Raw genomic sequence first — 20960 nt, forward strand, 5'->3', positions numbered from 1 at the left:
CCAGCTTCTGGGGAGGCTGAGGCAGGAGAATCACTTGAACCCAGGAGGTGGAGGCTGCAGTGAGATTATGCCACTGCACTCCAGACTGGGCAACAGAGACTCTGTCTCAAAACAAACAAACAAAAAATAAAATAAAATAAAATAAACATCCTTTGAGGTATTTTTAATGATTTCTGAATCACCTGTAGGTAGTTCTTACTTGCTGTATAGAGTTTGATATGTGCATCTACAGTTAAATCCAGATCATGTCTTATATCAAAATTTATGCTAAGTAAAACCAAGTTATTTAACCTGTCAAAGTTTTCCTCAGCTATAATTTGAGATGCTTTCGTTTACTTCATAGTGTTCACTCTCAATCTTCATTATAGGAAGAATACACAGGACTTTCAACAATGTATACACATTAGGGAGTTTTATTGATGTCAGGCACATAGAGGGCTTCAAACATGCGGATGGATGCTCTGCTTCTTTCCCTCTGTGTTTCCACTTGATTCTCCAGCAGTGAAACTGGCTGAGAGCATGTTCCGATTGGCTCAGTCACTTCAGCTAAAGTCAGTTTAGTGTTTCTCCGATGTGTCGAATTTGAGCTTTCTCATGACACAAGGTGCCAGAGATCAGCATTTGTGAGCTATGAGACGTTGTTCTGAGAATAAATCTTTGAGTTCCAGAGTAATGTGCTACACTGTTGGAACACACAGAGATTCCTTATAGTAACTCTCAGAGGTTCGTTGAGATTCTAGGTTACCTTGCTGAGCTCTGCAGAATTTCCCAGAGACTTTTATTCGAATATCAAGATCGGTTAACAAATTCATGGCTTCCTCAAATTCACGACAAGTTTTGTCATGAATACTTTTGTCACCGATACTTCATTAGTGATACAATACCACCATGAAGCTGCTGGCTGCAAAGAAAACATCAGAGATTTTCCCCCTAGAGATTTTTTTCCCAAAGCCTCTTGTAAGATAAGATATTTTTAAGAACAATTATAAAAATAAAATCAAGGCTGGGAGTGATGGCTCTCACCTGAATCCCAGCACTTTGGGAGGCCAACGTGGGAGGATCACTTGAGCCCAGGGGTTTGAGAGCAGCCTGGCCAATCATAGTGAGACCCTGTCTCTATTAATAAAAAAAAAAAGAAATTAAAATACATGAATGCACTGCAGAGTACGAATGCTTAGCCAGCTGTACAGTTATGTCATCTGAGACTTGTGTCACCATTTATGTCTCTAAATATAAAACAAATGCTGGCAGGAGATCCAGTAACATTTCAAAAGCATCATGCCTATCTGTCCATTGAGAATAACAAATCACCTTCAATTCATTATTCCTTTCTTTGTTGTTCTGAGAAAGGACAGAAATTACATAGTCAAGTTCTAAAAGCAGTTGTGGTGAAGGATGAATAACAAACTTCCTCAATCCTTCATAATACAACAGATATCCCCATAATAGGCACTGATTTTGCCAACCACATATTTAATTTTTAATTTTTTAATTTTAATTTTTTTTATTTTTTGAGACAGAGTCTCCATCTGTTGCCCAGGCTAGAGTGCAGTGGCACAATCTTGGTTTACTGCAACCTCCGCCTCCCGAGTTCAAGCAATTCTCCTGTCTCAGCCTCCCTGGTAGCTGGGATTACAAGTGCTTGCCACCACACCCAGCTAATTTTTGTGTTTTCACACCCAGCGGGGTTTCACCATGTTCACCAGGCTGGTCTCGAACTTCTGACCTCAAGTGATCCTCCCACCTTGGCCTCCCAAAGTGTGGGATTACAGGCATAAGCCACCATGCCTGGCCTGCCAACCACATATTCAAGACACAGGAAGAGCAGAATGTGTAGATAGTGTGGGGATATTTCAGTTAAAGTCTTGAAGCAGCAACCTCCATTTCTGAAGAAAATCTATTGGCCATAACGTACACCTGGCCACAACAGTACTCCACATTTAGCCCCACTTCTGGATTTTTGTAGTGTGAGATCACACAACCAAAATGGCTGCATCAGCTTCACGAGGAAGAAGCTCACATATTTCTCTGTCAGGTAAGAGACTCATCAATAAACCTCACCGTCCCGAGCTGGTGTTCTTTCTCTGCTATGTCCACCACAGCATCAGTGATCACAGAAAAGAAGTATGACTCCCTTACTTCCTGGGGCTTTCTTCCCAAAGGCAGCTCTCACAGATCTCTAGCAGCTGTTCCTGATGTTTTCCAACAGAACAGCTGGAAAGACGCTGTTGCCTCAAAGGGCTTTCTCAGGACCTCGTCACCAGAATTTATCTGGTACCTTAGCAATGTTTGAAAGATATCAGGAGTAAAGAGACCTTCCCAGATTTAATCAGACTCATGTCCATCCAGAGGTAGGTTTTGTTTTCTCAAAAGAATAAACATTTAAATAAAGATTTTGGGTATTATTTGTTTTTCTTCTCTTCAAGGGTTAAAAGTAAAATGTTTTCACCTTGTTCCTCACTCTCTTTTACTGCATTGAGCTTCTGAGTCTTGCTGTCATGGGTTTATGTTTTTGTTCCTGTTCAGAAGTTTTATCAATATTTTTTGTTTTAATTTTGTTTCAGTGTCCTGATTTCATCTTCATTTAATTCTTTTTGATTGACTACTACACTGGAGTGTTTGTTTATTCATCTGAGCAAGATATTAAAAGTTCCTTTAAATAGATGACATTTAAAAGGCATAAATTGGCTTCTCTGACCACCCTCACCCTTCAACTGTCAGCGTATCCTCCTCATTCTTCTTGGATGCAGGACAAGAGTTCAGGTACGAGCTATAATACAGGTGGGCTGTCTGCTGGGGTGTGCCTGGTCTAGCCTCCTTGGGCTGAGCCGGTATGCAAGCCAGACTCAGCTGGGGTGGGCCAAGTGGGTGGGGTGCCTCCTGCAGCGGGTAGCACGGCCAAGGGAGGTCCAGGCTGGGGAGTGGTACGTCGCTGGCTGGAGATCTCGGCTGCCAAAGTGACCAAGAAAAAAGTATTGTGTCAATATCATCTGGAGGTAAGAAAATATGACACATTCACAGACACATAAAAGTATATCCAAACCCAGATAGAGAGCTTACAGTTTTAATTTTAAAATTTTAGCCAATGCTATATTTCATCCAAGCAGAAATACAAAAATATCTGAAGCAGTTCTCCCCCAATTAAGTACAAATTCTTAATAGATTTAATTCAAAAAATACAAAATAGACCAACAGGAAGAAAGGAACAAACTGCTGTTTTTCACCTCCAGAGACAAGATTTCTATAAACCATTTAATTAGTTTATAAAGACCACCAAAATATAAAAATAAAAAATAAAAAGCATAACTTGTTTTTGAAAAAATGCATAAATATTTTCAATTGAATTATTTGACTCCAACTTTCTTTTCTGAGATTTTTAGCCTTCTTTGTGTGCTCTTAGATTTTTAGTCAGTCCCTGTTCTAGTTATCTACTGCTGCAAAACAAACCACACCTCTATACCTAGCAACATGAAAACAACAATTTTATTATCCTAGTGGAATTCAGATAGAGCATGGTGCGGATATTTTGTCTCTGCTCCATGATGTCCGGGGCCTCAGCTAGGACGACTCAAATGCTGAGGGCTGACTTGAAAGGCTGGAAATGGAACCATCTGGAGGCTTCTTCACTCACAGATCCAGTGCCTGGGCTGGAATGACACGAAGGCTGGGCTCAGTTGCGGCTGCTGACCACAGAACTTACATATGGCCTCTCTCTATGGCTTGAGATTCCTGCAGAATGGTGGTCAAGCTCCAAGAGGGAGCTTCCCAAGAGTGAAGGTTCCCAGAGATCCAGGCAAAAGCTGCATGGCCTTCTATAGCCTAGTCTCAGAAGTCACAAAGCATCTCTTCTTCCATATTCTGTTGCAGGGATCAGCAAACTATGGCCCAATGCCAAATCCATCTGCGATGTCTTCTTTCAAAATAAAGTTTTGGCTGGGTGCGATGGCTCATGCCTGTAATCCCAGCACTTTGGGAGGCTGAGGCAGGCAGATCACAAGGTCAGGAGTTCAAGACCAGCCTGGCCAACATGGTGAAACCCCGTCTCTACCAAAAATACAAAAATTAGCTAGGCATGGTGGCTTGTGCCTGTGATCCCAGCTACTCAGGAGGCTGAGGCAGGAGAATCACTTGAACGTGGGAAGCGGAGGTTGCAGTGAGCCGGGATTATACCACTGCACTTTAGCCTGGGCAACACAGTGAGACTCTATCTCAAAAACAAAAAATAACAATAAAATTTTAAAATGAAGTTTTATGGGAACATAGTCATGTTTAATCATTTATGTACTTTCACACTACACACTACAATGGCAGAGTGAGTTAGTTGCAATAGAGATCGTATAGTTTGCAGTCTAAAATGTTTGCTGTCTTGCGCTTTACAGAAATAGTTTGCAGATCCCTGCTCTATTACTTAAAGCAATCTCAAGCCTGCTCAGTGCCAAGGGACAGGAATAGACCCCACCCTTGGTGGGAGGTGTGTCAAAAAAGGTGCAGTCATTTAAAAAAAAAAAAAAAAAAGAATCACCACAATTCCTGTTTGCCTCATATTTTTATTCTTATTTGTTTTTTTAATTTTGTAAGCTACTTATAAGAGCTCTTCTAACTATTTGAATGTATGCTAAAGTCATTTCGGTTAAGAGAAAGTTAAAAAATGGAAGTCAGTGATGTTATTTCAAGTTACAGTCTTTTGAAACTTCCCAATGTCAGCTCCTTTAGGTAAATATTTGGGTAATAATTCTTCCAAAGAAAGGTTAGGAAGGTTAATTTTTGTTTAGAGTTAAAGGACAAAGAAGACCTTTATTTTAGTTCCTTAAAAAAAAAATAGTTACTTTAAAAAAAAAAAAGAAAGAAAAAAAGGGCTGAGCATGGTGGCTCACGCTTGTAATCCCAGCACTTTGGGAGGCCGAGGTGGGCAGATCACAAGGTCAGGAGTTTGAGACCAGCCTGACCAACATGGTGAAACCCCGTCTCTACTAAAAATAGAAAATTAGCTGGTCATGGTGGCAAGTTCCTGTAATCCCAGCTACTCGGGAGACTGAGGCAGGAGAATCACTTAAACCTGGGAGGTGGAGGTTGCAGTGAGCTGAGATTGAGCCACTGCACTTCAGCCTGGGTGACAGAGCGAGACTCCATCTCAAAACAAAACAAAACAAAGGTAAATGGTAAACACTTGTTGAAACAGTTAAGTCTCTCACTTGGTCAACAAGTTTCAGGTTATATAAATCATTCCCTATTGATGAATATTTTTATTTAAACATGCTATATTGGTACTATTTTAATTAAAATGTACAGTGAAGGAGTTGAGTAGGCAGTGGTTTTTAACCCTGGTTACATATTTAAATCAGGGGAGCCAAGACCCCTATCCTAGATAATCAAATAGGACCTCTGGAGATGGGGCCACCACAGATTTTAAAACCTCCTCAAATGATTTTAATATTCAGCCAGGGCAGAGAAATATGTGGCTAGGTGACTGTAGGCTCTTTCCAGAGGGTAAATTCTGTGAATGTAAGGGGGATGTGAAAATGGGAAGTTTTCCCAGTATATTTGCTGCTTATACTACTAAGAAAATTATTTGGAATGACTGTTTGTATGTTTTTACCATGTATGATTAATATGGTAACCAACATGACTTCAACATCTCATGGTCATTTGAACTACCTGAGTTAGCCAGAACCTAAGTCAAATGTTTCGATTTTCACATATCTTTTGACCTACAAATTATTTCTGTCATTCTATACTACACGTTTACTCTGAAATAGACCTTGTATTTCGTTTGTTTGTTTGTTAATGAACGTGCTACTATGCCATCATTTTCAGTATGACATTGGCATGTGTCTGTAAATATGTATTAAGATTGTGTTTCTCAGACAAGTGTGCCCATGCATCACTTAGGGAATCTTGTTAAAATTGAAATTCTTATTCAATAGGTCTAGGGTGAGAATCTGGTCTAAGAATCTGGATTGTTTTTTCTCCCTTATCGTTATCTACAAAGGATCTGCATTTCTAACAAGCTCCTGAATTATGTTTATGCTATCTGTCTACCATCCATGCGCTACAGCTTACGCAGCAAGGCATTAACAGATCCATCCAGACTGATTTCACTTAGAACTGCAAGTTAGCCTCAGTATTAATTGAGGAAAAGAATAGGGTCCCAGGAAAAAGAAGGGGTGCTAGAGTCATTAAAAATTTTTATGCTTTGCATAATGGCACTCCTTCTTTTATTTTTTAAAAGAAATAACCCGTTGAGAAAACTATAGAACTTTGTCACTGGTTCTTTCCATAGGTTTCATCAATTATTTTCTTCGGCCGCGTGACACCTGTCGTCTACAGTATAAGCTCATGCACTGGATATTTCTAAAGGCAGATTTAGCGGCTAAGAGCCCATTTCATTAGAGACACATCTCATTAGGATGGTACAGTGGGACAATGCACTGGGCTGGATGTCAGAAGACCTGAGTTCTTGTCTTTATTGCTTTTTGAGTGTGTGACCTTGGGCAGGTCACTTAATCTCATTGAGCCTCAGTCTTGTCCTTAAAGCTAGGCCAATAATCCCTGTCTACCATACAGGGTATTAAGAAGAGCAAATGAGAGGGCTGTGAAAGTACTTTGTAAATTACAAAGTGACTTAGACGTGTAAGTTATTATTGTCCATGTGGTACTGACTGTAGGCCTACATGTAGAAACACATTGGCTTTTGATGCTGTTAACCCTCAACTTTCTTTATCAGTAGAAGGCGCATTAGCAAGAATTAGATGATGAATGAGCCACACGGAGTCTTTCTCTGTCTGGGTTCAAAGAATGAAAGAATCAAAGAACGAAAAGATGGAGTCTTAAGAGTCAGAGAAAGGCAGGGCTTGGTGGCTCATGCCTGTAATCCCAGCACTTTGAAGGAGGCTGAGGCGGGCAGATCATCTGAGGTCAGGAGTTCGAGACCAGCCTGGCCAACATGGCGAAACCTTGTCCCTACTAAAAATGCAAAAAAATGAAAAAAATGGTAGTATGAACCTATAGTCCCAGCTACTCAGGAGGCTGAGGCATAAGAATCGCTTAAACCCAGGAGGTGGAAGTTTCAGTGAACCGAGATTGCACCACTGCACTCCAGCCTGGGTGACAGAGCAAGACTGTCTCAAAAAAAAAAAAAAAAAAAAAAAAAGAATCCTAGGGAGAAATGGTCAATTCAAATTTCCTTATTCATGTGTATTATATACTTGACCTTTGTTTCCTTTCCAATTCCTTGTTTGGCATTGGAAAACACCAGTGATGTTGATGGGAAGGTCTATGCAACTGCTTGTGAATAAAAGCCAGTTTTGAATTAAAAAAATAGAAGAAAAAACCAGGTTTCTCTGATCCTTTCACATAACTCAGTGTAGAGGAGTAGTTAATACCATGTCTTTCCTTCACTCTCTAGAATGCTTGCTGTAGACTGGTAATTTACTCTTATGGTTATTAAGCAAACAAAGAGGCTTGGCTTTCATTACAATAGAGGAAGAAAAATATTAGTTTAGAAAGAAACATATTTGGCCAGGAGCAGTTACTTATGCCTGTAATTCTAGTACTTTGGGAGTCTGAGGTGGGAGGATCACTTAAGCCCAGGAGTTGGTAACCAGCCCGGGCAACATGGTGAAACCCTGTCTCTACAAAATACACAAAAAATTAGCTGGGCATGGCGGTGCACGCCTGTAGTTCCAGCTACTCGGGAGGCTAACGCGGGAGGATCGCTTGAGCCCGGGAGGTTAAGGCTGCAGTGAACTGTGATCATGCCGCTGTACTTCAGCCTGGGTGACAGAGTGAGACACTGTCTCAAAAAAACAAAAGGAAAGAAAAAAGCTGATTTAGCTCTTGTGGTTGGATAAAAAGTCTACATGATGAGATAGCTACTGAGTCCATAAATCACCTCAGGGTGGTAGTCTGCAAATGGGAAATTGAGTTAACTTTCTTGTGGGTATGGCAAATACCTTTTTTTTTTTTTTTTTTTTTCTGAGACGGGGTCTCCCTCTGTCACCCAGGCTGGAGTGCAGTGGTGTGATCTCGGCTCACTGCAAGCTCCACCTCCTGGATTCACGCCATTCTCCTGCCTCAGCCTCCCGAATAGCTGGGACTACAGGTGCCTGCCACCACGCCCGGCTAATGTTTTGTATTTTTAGTAGAAACGGGATTTCACCGTGTTAGCCAGGATGGTCTCGATCTCCTGACCACATGATCTGCCCGCCTCAGCCTCCCAAAGTGCTGCGATTACAGGCATGAGCCACTGCGCCTGGTTGCGAATTTTTTATTAGTTAACCTCAGATATTTTCATAAACACGTTTCAGAGTCCCCCAAACTCTGTTTTGGATGGATATAGAAAGTTTTTTGATAATTTTCTTGTAAAAAATTTCCACAATGACAGAAATTCATCCTTACTGTTCAGTTCACCTGGAGCCAGTGATCCAGTACCTGACTTTCCAAATTGAGGTTTTCACACTAAAATAACTTGCTGCTTCTATCTCCGGGGCTGTTTCATGAGCAGAGCAGTCAGTGTTCTTCAATTTGTGGCTGCCCACATCCTGACCCTGATAATCTTTCTTGTTAGCAGTCAGAGATGCGTCTACTGACCTGTGCATACGTTGCAGATAGATACTCTCTGAAATCTACCCTTGGTGGCTGGTGACTTTGCTATCATTGCAGGAAGTGTGATGGGTGCTATGTGTATTTTGTGATAAGAACTACTTGTTAAGCTTTGAGTGAAAGCCAGAGCCTCAGACACCATTCCACTGAGAAAACTTAAGACATCTAATATAACATATCAGGCATGTGATACGGTTATTTACCTGTCTTTTCCAGAGTACTGAATCTGGAACATGTATGTAGGAATTTCCTTACTAGTTTTAGTTTTAATAAGCACTTTTTTTTTATTTTTATTTTTTAGAGGTAGGGTCTTACTTTGTTGCTCAGGTTGGAGTGCAGCAGTGTAATCATGGCTCACTGCAGCCTCAAATTCCTGGGCTCAAGTGATCCTCCCTCCTCAGCCTCCTAAGTAGCTAGGACTGCAGGCATGTGTCACCACATCTGGCTTTTTTCTTTTCTTTTTTTTTTTTTTTGTAGAGACTTGATATGTTCCCTAGGCTAGTCTCTAACTCCTGGCCTCAAGCAATCTTTCAGCTTCAGCTTCCCCAGGTATTGGGATTACAGGTGTGAGCCATTGTGCCCAGCCTTAATAAGCACTTTGACTCTTTGGGGAAAACCAAGGTAAAAGCATGAGAACCCCAGGATAATTTCCTATTGAATTTCTAGAACATAAGTACCCTAATTATGGTGTTATTTTCATCTAATCTAATTTATCCCTGGGAACGTTGCCTGAGTATGACCGGCTATTCTTAAGGAAGCCTAACTTTCTAGTACAGTGTATTTCAGAAGCCACCATCATAAGGATGTTAGAGAACCCCTTCAGTATCCTTGGCCTGCCATTCAGTCCTATTTTTAGAGGGAGGCTGGGGAGTGCTAGTCTGTCTGGTCGCTCAGGGATCTCTGAAATGTTCAGAGTAGACCCAGAGGACTGGTCTTTGGCTAAGAGGTTCTCTTTGGTCTTGTGTTAGCTATTAAAGAGAATTCCAGGGGAACAGTATATCCGGTACTCTAGGTTACCCAAGCATTTTTTCCTTTAAAGAATTCCAGAGCATTCAGTTTGGCTCAGAATATTTGGAGCCTAACTGAAGCAAAAGCAGACCTTTCCTGGGGTAGCCGTGGGCTAGAATAGTTTTACCCCATCTCCCCCTCTGTCATCCTACAGTTTCCTGAAGATTCATCGAGGTTCAATGTGGGTTACCCAAGGACTTATGTACATTCCAAGGATGCCGAAAGATGCACAGCAGTGCTTATCTTTAATTCTACTAGATAAATTTTACTCATGCCGTGGCTCATGCCTGTAATCCCAGCACTTTGGGAGGCCAAGGTGGGCTGATTACCTGAGGTCAGGAGTTCGAGACCAGTCTGGCTAACATGGCGAAACCCCGTCTCTACTAAAAATACAAAAAATTAGCCAGGCATGGTGGCACGTGCCTGTAATCCCAGCTACTGGGGAGGCTGAGACAGGAGAATTGCTTGAACCTGGGAGGCAGAGGTTGCAGTGAGCCCAGATCGCGCCTCAAAAAAATTTTTTTTTTTTTGCTCTACCCAAATGAACAGAATAAACAAGCATCACTATGCACCGTTTGTGGGGGGTCAACATTCCCATTGCCTAAAATAAAAGTGCATTCTTGTTTGATATGCTGACACTAGGTGGGATATGACAAGGCTTAGATATGCTGGTAAGGGATACTTCAAGAAAACATATTGAAATAATATCTTTTAAAGTTTATAAAATAAACTTTGTCCATTTTTTTTCTGTTCTTGTATTTATTGAGCTCAATCCCAGTTTATTTTCAGAAGTCATCTCAGACATAGTAGTGGGTGCCAGAGCATTCCTACCAACCAGGAATACTATGTATATATGGGTGTATTTATCTCCTCCCTTACCCACTGTACCTTAGAACCAACCAAGAATTTCAGCATAATAAACTGATCCTTATCACACTGTCCTTGCAGATTGACTTCAGCCTTTAAACTGGCTGTACTTTGAGCCCCTACCTTGTCAAAACAGATCTACCTAGAAGTGGAAGAGTCCAAATTCAGAATAAAAAGTTGGCCAATGGTAAAGGAATATAGTAGCTTCCAAATCCCACTTCACATTTGCATCCCATTATAATAAAATGGTTCTTTTTTGACACAGCCCCTCTGACATTTTGACATATTCATCTTTGGGTAGAGTCCTCTGTTTCTGTTATTCCTAGAATAATCTTCATTTTTATCAAGTAATGGACCCTGAATTCTACTACTTTTTCCCAGTTTTCCCTGTGTAGGGTATTGCAGGGTTTTCTAGCTGAGTTGTTTGTTGACTCTTAACAGTTGTCAGAAAATGTGCAATAAAAATAATTTCTAACACTAACAATAGCAAGGCACAGAATCTCTTGGAAGCTACAATCAATGCAGCATCAACCCTGTCCTCCAGCAGCTGAGATGCTGGGGATTGAATTTCTCTGAATAAGCTTGTCATCCATCAGCATCTGTGTCATTATAAGAATAAACATCTCTCTGGAGTAGAAGAATGGGCAGGAAATGAATAACGGTACTCTTCTATAAGTAGTCTACCCACAGAAGCATATAAAGGTGCATCTATACCAGCCTGTTTTAAGAGTAAAATATGGAGGAGAACGGCTTAATCCCCTCCAATGTGGCATAGAAACCACACAGGAATGTTTCGATGTGAAGACAGATCTCAGGGTTTCCTTCTGCCCTGATATTTCTGAAGCCTGTGTTGTTAAAATTAGTTTTCTTAGTCTCTTTTTCACTGTTGCTATTGTCTCATTAAAGTAGCTTTTTTGTAAGAGTCTTGCAGAGTCCACAAAAAGCCTAAAACTGCTTTAGCACAAATATAGAAGTCATAGTAAAATCTAGAAAACTACCTGGTGTTTTCTGATTTCTTAAGCTGTAATTATTAGTAACAAAGGATTTATGGGATTCCAGAAGATGGAATCTCACAAATGCCAAACCAACTGTTTGATTTCACAGACAAGATTGATGGCAGCTGGGAAGTTAAATTTTAATTATAGTGAGTAGTTTTATTCTTCCATATTTTAGCAAAGCTTCTATAAAAAGGCTTACTAATTTGAATTTTAATTCTTTTCCTTGTTTCAGCCCCTGCTGAAGGTGATAATGAGCACTAAAATTTTCAGAAGTAAGTAGAGTGCAAAGAGAAAGAAAAAAAGGAAATTGCCACAGCCCTGATTGCCAGCCCTTTAGAACTGATAATATATTCCTTTCCTAGTCAATCCATTCTGTCCCAGAGAACTGGGGATTCTATTGGCTCCAAAAGCATCACATGATAATTTTCAAATGTATAGTGTAAGAAAAGGTCAGTTTCACTAGACTGCCAATAAAGGACAGAATTGCTATTCTTTTCTCTGATCATTTCCCATCCCTTAATCTGTGTTTTTCTTAAGTATTTTGCATACAGTTAAGAGGATAGAGAGGCTTTTGGTGAGAAGAACAAAATTTCTCACTTATATTTTTTCTTTTTCAGGTAAGAACAGAAGTCATCACAACCTTTGTTCTCTGTAGATCCACCAATCTGTACTCTATCCAGAGCATGTTAGAAGACTTCGGTGAACACAGGACCAAACTCCCTACTTCTCTTTTCTCCTTTTAAACCTCTGTAGGAATACAGACAATTTTAGAAATGAGAATATTTAGTTATGGAAAAAGTGAAGACCTTGGTGGGAAGTTTGTTTCTATAGAATGAAAAGCATGAATACTAAATTTATAAAACTTAGTAGGAATCAGAGCCAGACGCGGTGGCTCATGCCTGTAATCCCAGCACTTTGGGAGGCTGAGATGGGTGGATCACCTGAGGTTGGGAGCTCGAGACCAGCCTGACCAATATGAAGAAACCCCACCTCTACTAAAAATACAAAATTAGCTGGGCGTGGTGACGCATGCCTGCAATCCCAGCTACTAGGGAGGCAGAGGCAAGAGAATGGCTTGAACCCAAGAGGCGGAGGTTGTGGTAAGCTGAGACTGCGTCCGTGCACTCCACCGTGGGCAACAAGAACAAAACTCCATCTCAAAAAAAAAAAAAAAAAAATTAGTAGGAACCAGGGAAATAGAAATAGGAACAGTGTGAATTCCCTATAAACTTCCTAATCAGATGACTATAGGATTTGTAATGGAAAAGTGGAACAAAAGGATGTTTCTTAAGAATACGTGTTATTCTTCATTGAAAGTTTTTGTTTGTTTGTTTTTTGTTTTTTGTTTTTGAGACAGGGTCTCACTCTGTCACCCAGGATGGAATGCAGTGGCGTAATCTCAGTTCACTGCAACCTCCACCTCCCGAGTTCAAGCAATTCTCCCACCTCAGCCTCCCTAGTAGCTTGGACCACAGGCGTGTGCCACCACGCCCAGCTAACATTTTTGTATTTTTAGTAGAGATGGGTTTTCACCACGTTGGCCAGGCTGGTCTCAAACTCCTGACCTCAGGTGACCCGCCTGCCTCTGCCTCACAAAGTGCTGGGATTAAAGGGGTGAGCCTCTGTACCTGGCCGATTGGAAGTTTTAAACTATGGACCTTTTAAGTTATGGAAGATTGACAATCAGAAGACAAGTAAGGAAGAGATAGGAGTTAGATGTTCAGGAGGAATACATTAAAACAACAGGTCTGGACTTTTGCTATCTCGTGATAGGCTTTGGCTTAGATTTGCAAAGCTAACATTCCAAAAGTTGTTTCATTTCCAAATAGGTATTACTTAATCTACCACTAGATGCCATTCTCACAGATAATGGTTAACTAGGTCAAAGATTGGCATGCTTTTGATTTTCTTTTTCAAATAATATTCTGCTAAAGAAGCTAAACATAATTAATTCCTAGAATTATCTCTAAATTGAAAGAATTATACACATTAGAAGAGGTTTCAAAGAATATATACTTAGTTATAATTAATTATATCCTATACTTATTCTCAAATACTATAATTATTGCTTATTCTAGTGTTATCCTGCTTACTTCATTTTGTCTAAAAATTCTTTTAGATGGAGTCTTGCTCTGTCTCCCAGGCTGGAGTGCAGTGGTGCAATCCTGGCTCACTGCAACGTCCACCTCCCAGGTTCAAGTGATTCTCTTACCTCAGCCTCCTGAGTAGCTGGGATTACAGGTGCACACCACTATGCCCAGCTAATTTTTGTATTTTTAGTAGAGATGTGGTTTTGCTATGTTGGCCAGGCTGGTTTCGAACTCCTGACCTCAGGTGACTCACCTGCCTAGGCCTCCCAAAGTGCTGAGATTACAAGCGTGAGCCACTGTGCCCAGCCCATTTTATCCAAATCTTCAGGAGAGCAAAATTTTCCAATTTAACCAGGACTATTCATGAATTTGGTCTTCTAAGGACCCAAGCCAGAGTTCTGGGCTCTTCAACAGCTTTGTCAGGTATCAAAACCTCTCTTTTCAGCCTAATGTTAACACACTATACTTTAACAGTGCTAGACTGGTACTGCTAAGCTTGAGTAAGCTTTAGGGAACCTTCTCGGTGCACCTGATTATGTCCCTGAGTCTCAGAGATTTTTTGCTTCCTGAGCTGAAGAAGAAATAGAAGAACACTCCTTCCTGACTACCTTGATGGTTAATTTTATGTGTCAACTTGGCTAGGCTAAGGTGCATGGTCGTTTGGTCAAACACCAGTCTAGATGTTGCTGTGAAGGTACTTTTAAAATGTGAGTAGCATTTAAATCAGTAGACTTTGAATGAAGCAGATCATCCTCCATAATGTGAGCAGATCTCATTCAATCCATTGAAGGCCTTAGGAGCAAAGAGTGAGGTTTCCTGAAGAAGAAATTATCTTCAAGACTACAACATAGAAACCCTGCCAGAGTTGCCGAGCGCGGTGGCTCACGCCTGTAATCCCAGCACTTTGGGAGGCCAAGGTGGGCGGATCACCCGAGGTCAGGAGTTTGAGACCAGCCTGGCCAACATTGTGAAACCCCATCTCTATCAAAAATAAAGAATTATCCAGGTGTGGTGGCGGACCCCTGTAATCCCAGCTACTCGGGAGACTGAGGCGGGAGAATTGCTTGAATTAGGGTGGTAGAAGTTGCAGTGAGCCGAGATCATGCCACTGCCCTTCAGCCTGGGTGACAGAGTGAGACCTACCTACCCACCCTACCCCCGCCAAAAACAAAACAAAAAAAACCCTGCCAGAGCTTTTAGCCTGCCCGGTCTGCCCAGTCTGCCCTATAGACTTTGGACTCAAGCCTGCAGCCTCAACTCTTACCTGAATTTTCAGTCTGCTGACCTGCTCTGCAAATTTTAGACTTGCCAGCTCCCAGAATTACACGGGTCACTTCCTGAAAATCTCTCTCTCTCTCTCTGTCTCTGTCTGTCTCTCTCTCTCTCTCTCTCTCTCTATATATATATATACACACACACACACACACACACACACATACATACAATGTGTAGGTAGATGGATAGATCTCCTATTGGTTCTGTTATTCTGGAGAACTGTGACTAATACAACTTTTCTAATAAGAAAGTTATTCCTCTATCTCTACTTCCCGCATTTCTTCTATTTGGAACTAGCATTTGTAATTTGCATCCAATACTTGCATTTATTTACAAGCATTTCTTCATGGGCTCATGAAGCTCTAATATATTTCTATTGTGCTGCTTCTTATTTTTATTAAAGAACCTTATCATCCATTTATCTTCTTAAAAAGAGGACATTTCAAAATTACATTTAATAGAAAGTAATGTTATAGCAGAAATACAAAGTGATATCTCCATACTTTGTTACAAATTTTTTTCAGATGGAGCTCTTAAAAACATTTTAAGTCTTGAGTGTATCTACTGGATAACATTCATTTCCTTTTTTTTTGAATATAGTTAACTATATTTAGTGGATTATGGGTGGAGAAGAAGGATATTTGAATATTTAAGACACAAAAGACAAGATTGATACCAAGACTGACAACACAGAACAAATGCCAGTTTACAAGAGAGAAGGCAGAGATGTTAATAGTGATAAATTAAGAATCCTTTGGAACTTTTTCATAACAGGCTAGTAGTATATAGAACACATGACTACCTTAAGTTCCTTTCTCCTAATCTCTCTTGTTGCCTGCAGCCTCAAAAGTGTCCCACTGGGAGAGTGACTTTTCCGAGACTGTCATGAGTGTCTTTGTCGCTGGGACTTGTGTCTCCTAATGCTTGTGTGGCAGGTAGGTGCTTCTTTGAGTCTTGGTGATAGAAACACATAGAAATATGATTTAGTCCTTAAGGAACAAAAAGGAACCCATCCAGTTTTCAAGGGGGAGAAAAAGTTCAAAAGAATCAGAAACTTTTTTTTTTTTTTTAAGTACCCAAAGCAAAGCTTACTCAGGCTTTTCATAGTGGTAAAAAAATAAAAATAAAAAAAAATAAAAAAAGATAGAAAAGTAGACAACATGCTTCTTATCTTCAAAGAAATTCCAGAGGGGTTCATTTTAAAAAGGAGAAGACACATGCTACTATTTAAAGAAGTCCCAGAAGGACTTAAACTTGAAATTCCCGCTGTGGCAGCAGCTTTCCTCATTACCCTCGTTCTTAGGCATCTTCTATGTCCCCAGAGGAGTTGAAGCCAACTCTGTTTTTCTAGTCAGTACAGTGTCCAGCAGCAACTATGACAACTATGTGTGCTGCAAAGAATTTTTCCAGAGGTGGGTGTCTCCAGGGCCACAGAGTTCCCTCTCAGCACTTTATGGGGGAAGTTATTCTCTACACTTTGAAAGTAGAGAAGAAAAGAAACACGTGTGAAAGTATTTGGAAGTGCATAAGTGGTGTGTGTAAAGGGGAATGTCATGTTCAGCCTTGTGTTTTTCCTTCCTTCCTACTGGAACTCGTTTGAGTCTTTGTTACCCAGTTAGTAGAAATTGTAGATCTGAGTAGAAGTTTTCTTGTTTGTCGAAAGAGCATTACCACTAGTGATTGAAAGGTTGGCATTTCCAGAGAGAAAGGTGGCAGCAGCCCTTTTGCAACTTTTAAACAGTGATGAGAATTCTGGCCCTTTGTCTTTAAGCATTATATTAAGCAGACTTTGACGTCTTTCTTTCAGCATTTCATTCAACATTACTAACCCCTTTTCCTCCTCTGGTCCCTGGGAAAACATGGACTACCATGCAAAAGCTGCTACCAAATGCTGTGGCATCTTCAATCACAGTTCCTGCCCACCACAAGGGGGCCAAATCCCTGAGCCACACCTCTGAATTGATAGATCTTCTATAGAAGCATAGATTGGGCATCCTTTGCTTATCTCCAGCTTCTCTGCATTGCACTGTTTTGCTACATACTGTGAGAATGACTCAACCTCTTGCACCCTCAAGTTCCTGGCTTTGAGCAGCTACCTTTCCTAAGTGAAAAGTGAGCATCTGAAAAGCGATCGCTTGCTTTAGAACTATGTTAAAGATGGGTTTCCCTGTGGAGAATGACTCCAAAACATGAGAGATGGTCCATCTGAATAAATCCTTCAGTGAAATAAAGACCATGATAGACATTGCTGATGCTGGTATACTTTGGACAAATGAATCTGGGGAACAGAAGAAACTACACGGTGCCAGGCGCGGTGGCTCACACCTGTAATCCCAGCACTTTGGGAGGCCGAAGCAGGTGGATCACTTGAGACCAGGAGTTCGAGATCAGCCTGGCCAACATGGTGAAACCCTGTCTGCACTAAAAATGCAAAAAATGAGCCGGGCGTGGTGGCGTGTGCCTGTAGTCCTGGCTGCTCAGGAGGCGGAGGCACAAGAATCGCTTGAACCCGGGAGGTGGAGGCTGCAGTGAGCCAAAATCATGCCACTGCACTCTAACCTAGGGTGACAGAGTGAGACTCTATGTCAAAAAACAAACAAACAAAACAAAAGAAGAAACTACACGGAGACTAGGAGTCTTTTTTAGGAGAAAGGAAATTTAGTTTACCTGTAACTAGAAATGGAGCTTAGAATTGTGTTTCTGGGCTAAGAGAGGGACATGCACCCAGGTACAGGAGAAAGTTCAGAGCCTTGCGGACCTTTGGCCGTACATACAAGCAGGTGTTCTCTCTTACAAGAGCCCTTTCAAATCCTGGGCACATTTGAGTCATACAACTGCAAACTCAAAATTAATTTGCCTTAGTTCTAGTGGTGGTCAGGGCTGGTGGTCAAGTGGTGGGTGAAGACTGCAATTTTAAATAAAATGGTTAGGGAAGGACTCACATTTAAGCAAAGACCTGAAGGAGGCAGGGGAACAACTCATGGAGATAGCTGGGGACAAGGCTTCCAGAAGGAAAGCAAGAGCAAAGGTCCGACAGTGAAAGTCTGTCTGGGATGTTCTGGGGCCAGCGAGGAGGCCTGTGAGACTGGAGTGAAGTGAGGAAGGGAGGTAGAGGAGCTGGAGCTGGAGCTGGGGTGGCAGTGGGGCCCAGGTGGTGTGGAACTTCTGTAAGCAAACGGGCTTCCCCTGAGTGAGTTGGGAGGGAGAGGAGTGACATGACCTGACTTTTGTTTTAACGGGATCATTCTTGCTGCTGAGGAGAACAGACTAAAAGGGAACAAGGGTAGAAGCAAAGAGATCAGGAGGAGGTGTTTTCAGTAATCCGGGGGAGAGATGACAGTAGTTGGGACCAGGATGGGAAGAACCGAGGTGGCAAGAAGTGGTAGGACTCTGAATATATTTCAAAGGTAGATGGATCTGCTGGTGGATTAGATATGAAGTGTGAGAGAAAGAGAGGAGTCACAGATGAGTCCAAGGTTGTCAGCCTGAGCCACTGGAGGGATGGAATTACCTTAACTAAACAGAGGAAGACTCAGGGAGAGGCAGGTGTTGGGAGAAACATCAGAAGTTCAGTTTGGGATGTGCCTAGCAGAGACATTGAATAGGCAGTTGAATACATGAGTGTAGACAAGTCAGGACTGGAGTTATAAGTTTGGGAGTCATATACATGGAAATGAAAGCCATAAGACTGAATGAGATTCCCAAGAAAGAAAATATAGACAGAATCTAAGAGAAAGAGCCAAAGACTGAGCCCTGGAGCACTCCAATGGTTAAAGTCAGTAGGAACCAGCCAAGGAGATGGAGAAATAGCAGCCATTGAGGAAAGAGGAAAGCCCGGAGAGAGGGGTATTATGAAAACAAGAGGAATGTCAGGCGCGGTGGCTCTTGCCTATAATCCCAGCACTTTGGGAGGCTGAGGCAGGCGGATCACCTGAGGTCAGGAGTTTGAGACCAGCCTGACCAACATGGAGAAACCCCATCTCTAGCAAAAATACAAAATTAACAGGGCGTGGTGGTGCACGTCTGTAATCCCAGCTACTTGGGAGGCTGAGGCAGGAGAATCACTTGAACCTGGGAGGCAGAGGTTGCAGTGAGCCGAGATCGCGCCACTGCACTCCAGCCTGGGTAACAAGAGTGAGACTCCGTCTCAAAAAAAAAAAAAAAAAAAGAAAACCAGAGGAAGAAAATGTTTTATGGGGGAAAAAAAGGGGTCCACTGTTGAATATTGCTGATCAGTGAAGTAAGAATGAGGGATATTTGCCTGGGATTTTGCAATGTAGGGAACATTAGTAATTGTAACAAGGGCAGTTTATTTAGAGAGGTGGGGGTAGAAGCCGGAATGAGTAGGTTCAGGAGAGAACGGGATGAGAGGAACTGCACACAGGGAGGATACATGACTATTGTGAAGAGTTCTTCTGCAGAGAGTGCAAGAATAGAGCAGTAGCTAGAGGTGAAAGGGAAGTCAAGAGAGGGGTTTTTTTCCCCCATTTTAAAGTGGGTGCAATAATACTGCATTTGCACACTAATGGAAATGTCTAATAGAAAAAGTGTTGATGCACCAGAGCAGCAGAGAATAGCTGGAGAAATTCTTTTCTCAGCATGTCTCACAGAACTGAAGACATTCTAACCTATGCCAAAGTTTGTTCCTATCCTGTGTACAATGAAATGCCAGCAATTCTGGTTAAGGAGATAGTTTCTGCAGGGGCAGAATTGGAAAGAGTTTCCGAGGTCCTTTGGAAAGCCAGGTCCCTGTATCTTGGAGTCTGAGGGCAGGGTGTGTGTGGATGAAAGTGCTAACCCAAGGGCCTCAGCTTTGACTCGAAGATAAATTCTTCTGGGCATTCGCACGAAACCCACTCAAGCAACCTTTCTGTACAATATAGCTTATAAAAAGACTTCGCTAAAACAGATTTTTACCATTTGTGATTATTGGAAGAGACAATCCATTCCACTGAGAGACTTTGTGGAGATGGGCAGAAGAGGGGATCAGATTTCCGTACTGAGAGGTCAGTCTGGCTGCTGAGGATTGAGGAAGCTGTGTCAATAGTTCAGGTGAGAGATGTTGGTAGCTTGGACTAGAATGGAGGTAGTGAGGATGAATTTGATTAATTTGTTCTAAGCTAAAGGTATACATTTGGCAGATTTCCTATGGATCATAATGAAATCATGGGTAGTAAAGTGAGGGAAGGATCTAGTGAAGAATGAGAAAGACATGGGGCCTTGAAAAGAGCTCTAAGGAAGCCTAAGACTTTCGAGTCCTTTAGACTCCAGGGCTTGGTAAACTTATCCAGTAAAGGATCGGATAGTAAATATTTCAGGCTTTGTAGCCAAGGATCAAAATCAAGATATTATATGGGTACTTATATAACAAAGAGGAAAGAGAAGCCATAAAGCTTTTATTGACAAAATTCAAAATATAATAAAAATTGAGGACACCCTTTTTATAATATAGTTCTACCAATGAGAAAAATGAAATTTTCTTTTAAGGGAATGATAGTTTTGCTTAATTGGTGTTCAGAGTTAGTCTTCCCTATTATCAAAATAAATTGCAAATGTTCGTCTATTAATGTGATGAGGTTTTACATCTTTATATATTTCAAATGTCTTTTTACACAGACACATAATGCCAAATGCTGATATCAATTCAGGAACATATAATTTAAACTGAACATATTCATTGCTTGGAAAGGTATTCATAGAATTCTATTAGATTCTTCTTTTGACAGGCTTTTAGCATGTCATTGCCAATAAATCACTTTCTTTTTTTTTTGTTTTTGTTTTTGAGCTAGAGTCTCGCTTTGTCACCCAGGCTGGAGTGCAGTGGTGCAATCTCGGCTCACTGCAACCTCTGCCTCCCAGGTTCTAGCGATTCTCCTGCCTCAGCCTCCTGAGTAGCTGGGACTACAGACACGCGCCACCATGCCCAGCTAATTTTTGTAATTTTTAGTAGAGATGATGTTTCACCGTATTGGCCAGGATGGTCTCAAACTCCTGACCTCATGATCCGCCCGCCTCAGACTCCCAAAGTGTTGGGATGAGAGGCGTGAGCCACCGCGCCCAGCCTACACTTTCTTTTTTTAATTTTAAAACCATTTTTTAATTATTTAAAAATTTTTAAATT

At 41.4% G+C, this 20960-nt stretch overlaps 1 long non-coding RNA gene across 18 annotated transcripts in view; it reads left to right on the forward strand.

Moving 5' to 3' along the window:
- LOC102137145 (uncharacterized) overlaps positions 1-17086 on the forward strand; it is a 57633-nt gene extending 40547 nt beyond the window's left edge. For 6 of the 18 annotated variants that reach the window (XR_012414944.1, XR_012414942.1, XR_012414952.1 and 3 more), the window contains 4 exons: positions 2565-2763; positions 11707-11746; positions 15681-15774; positions 16647-17086. This is a non-coding gene — a long non-coding RNA (uncharacterized lncRNA). Of the gene's footprint in view, positions 1-2564; positions 2764-11706; positions 11747-12091; positions 12275-15680; positions 15775-16646 lie in introns of those variants that run through there. The other 12 variants (XR_012414939.1, XR_010588050.2, XR_012414951.1 and 9 more) reach the window with 3 other exon arrangements.
- Positions 17087-20960: the final 3874 nt, after the last annotated feature.

Source organism: Macaca fascicularis, chromosome 7, assembly GCF_037993035.2.
Source record: "Macaca fascicularis isolate 582-1 chromosome 7, T2T-MFA8v1.1".
In the NCBI taxonomy this organism is placed as follows: Eukaryota; Metazoa; Chordata; class Mammalia; order Primates; family Cercopithecidae; genus Macaca; species Macaca fascicularis.